Genomic DNA, 3,127 nt, shown 5'->3' with positions numbered 1-3,127 from the left:
TGCTGTATCTGTTGTTCAAGTGTTTGATGGGGATAGTGGAGAGGGAGTTTTACTCTGTATCTAACCCATGCTGTCCCTGTCCTGGGAGTGTTTGATGGGGACAGAATCGAGGGAGCCTTTCTCTGTATCTAAACCAGTGCTGTACCTGTCCTGGGCGAGTTTGTTGGGGACAGTGCAGAGGGAGCTTTACTCTGTATCTAACCCTGTGCTGTATCTGTCCTTGGTTTGTTTGATGGGGACAGTGTAGAGGGAGTTTTACTCTATATTTAACCCCAGGCTGTATCTGTTCTGGGACTGTTTGATGGGGACAGTGTACAGTGAGCTTTACTCTGTATCTAACCCCGTGCTGTACCTGTCCTGGGTGAGTTTGATGTGCACAATGTGGAGGCAGCTTTTCCTTTAATCTAGCACCATGCTGTATCTGTCATTGGATCATTTGATAGTGACAGTCTATAGGGAGCTTCACTCTGTATCTAAACCCTTGCTGTACCTGTCCTGGGTGTGTTTGATGGGGGACAGTATAGAGGGAGGTTTACCCTGTATCTAACCCCGTGCTGTACATGTCCTGGGAGTGTTTGATGGGGACAGTGTTGTGGGAGCTTCACTCTGTATCTAAACCCGTGCTGTACCTGTCCTGGGAGTGTTTGATGGAGACAGTGTCGAGGGAGCTTGACTCTGTATCGAACCCCGTGCTGTCCCTGTCCTGTGAGTGTTTGATGGAGACAGTGTCGAGGGAGCTTTGCTCTGTATCTTACCCTGTGCTGTCCCTGTCCTGCGAGTGTTTGTTGGGGACAGTGTAGAGGGAGCTTTACTCTGTCTCGAACCCTGTGCTGTACCTGTCCTGGGAGTGTTTGATGGGGGACAGTGTCGAGGGAGCTTTACTCTGTACCTAACCCTGTGCTGTACCTGTCCTGGGAGTGTTTGATGGGGACAGGACTTAGGGGACATTGGATTTTAGACAATGTTTAGGGTTTTAGACTTTTCGGAGTGAAATTCAGGAACACTTTGCCACACCAGGTGTGATATTAGTTTGGAACTACCTTCTATAATTCACAGTTGATGCTCAGTCGCTTATTAATGTTCAAACCTGAAGTTGATAGCTGGTATTTTACATCAGGAGAAGCAATTTAATATCAATGGGTCAATGTTAAAATGGATGCTGGAACAGAGAGACCTGGGCTTTCAGTTCATTTTTACATCTTAAAGATTCAACCTGGGGCTCAGAATCTGTCAGTTGAATCTACTTTTCCTGTCCCGAAAACGTGTCAACAATTGTGTTGGGGAATGTGACAAAAGGTGACATTCCTGCATCCTGCACAGTGGGGTTGGGAGGTTGTTTGAAAGGAGATTCAGAAAGTGTCAATTAGATTGTGTCTCTTTGCAGAAGTTGAGTATTTCACAGGAGATGCCTTGAGATAAAGGAAAGTTTTACCAATGTCTGCGTAACTTTCAAAGTCTCCAGACGCATGAAGGGGGCAGAGATTTTGTAATATTCAGAGCAGGAGATGGCAGACAATCACAGAATTGAAGATGTGAGGCCATCTCTTGTTTCTGAATGTCAATCTGTAGCTTTTAAACTTTAGGGCTACGCTAATCATTCCAAGTTTGCAATCCCACACTTTGCTGTTGTGAATTTTGAGTTGTAAATTTTCTGAAATTGATTCTGTAATAAAAATCCCTGCAGGATGCAATGATTCCCATTCTGTCTGCTGCTGCCAAGCCCCAGTTTGTGTCTCAGTTTCACTATTTATCAGCCATTTAAGATCCAAGAGTCATAGAATTCCTACACTGCAGAATGAGGCCATTCAGCCCAACAAGCCTGCCCCGACAATAATCCCACCCAGGCCCGAATCCCCCTGACACTAAGGGGCAATTTAGCAAACGTGCAAACTCCACACAGACAGTCACTCGAGGCGGGGAATCGAACCCAGATCCCTGGCGCTGTGAGTCAGCAGTGCTAACCACTGTGCCACCGTGTCGCCCGGTGATGAGACAGAACATTTGCCAAAGTGCACAGAAATAGGCAGCATTGTCAGCATTTTAGCTGGAAGCTTCAAATGACAAAGGGATCTTAATAGTAGAGTCACAGAATCCCTGCAGTGCAGAAGGAGACCATTCAGCCCATCGAGTCTGTACTGACTCTCTGACACAGTATCTTACCAAGGCCCTTGACCCAGCCCTATCCCCGGAACCCCACACATTTACCTGAATCCACCGAACCAACACAGCTTTGGACAGGAAACGGCAATTTACTGTGTCCAATCCACAAATTTGGAAAATACTGGGATGGATTGAGAAATGGTTTCCGGGCAGAAAACAGAGCTCAGATACAAATGGGCCCTTTGGCCCAACTTTTCCCTGCCACCCAGTTTTTACCATAAAGCTCGTATCAAATGCCTTGCGTTTGGCCCAAATCCCTCCACACCAATCTTACCAGAATAACTGTCTGAATGCTTTTTAAAATATAAAATTGTGTCCGCTTCTACTCCGACCTCTGGCAGCTTGTTCCAATCCCTCACCACCCTATGTGTGAAAAGAATTGCCCTCTGGACCCTCTCCCCTCTCACCTTAAACCTGTGTCTTCTAGTTTTAGACTCCCCTCCCTTTTGGAAAAGATGTTGACGAGCTTCTCAAAGAACAAAGAGAATTACAGCACAGGAACAGTCCCTTCGGCCCTCCAAGCCTGCACCAACCATGCTGCCCGACTGAACTAAAACCCCCTACCCTTCCGGGGACCGTATCCCTCTATTCCCATCCTATTCATGTATTTGTCCAGACGTTCCGTAAAACTCACTATCGTATCCGCTTCCACTACCTCCCCCGGCAGCGAGTTCCAGGCACCCACCACCCTCTGTGTAAAAAAACTTGCCTTGTACATCTCCTTTAAACCTTGCCCCTCACACCTTAAACCTGTGCCCGCTAGATTTTGAATCTTCCACCCTGGTAAAAAGCTTCTGACTATCCACTCTGTCCATGCCCCTCATAATCTTGTAGAATTCTATCAGGTCATCCCTCAACCTCCGTCGTTCCAGTGAGAACAAAGCACGTTTCTCCAATCTCTCCTCAGAGCTAATGCCCTCCATACCAGGCAACATCCTGGTAAATCTTTTCTGAACCCTCTCCAAAT

Source organism: Mustelus asterias, unplaced genomic scaffold (assembly GCF_964213995.1).
Source record: "Mustelus asterias unplaced genomic scaffold, sMusAst1.hap1.1 HAP1_SCAFFOLD_2426, whole genome shotgun sequence".
In the NCBI taxonomy this organism is placed as follows: domain Eukaryota; kingdom Metazoa; phylum Chordata; class Chondrichthyes; order Carcharhiniformes; family Triakidae; genus Mustelus; species Mustelus asterias.
The sequence above is the reverse complement of the archived record's forward strand: the minus strand, read 5'-3'. Positions refer to the sequence as shown.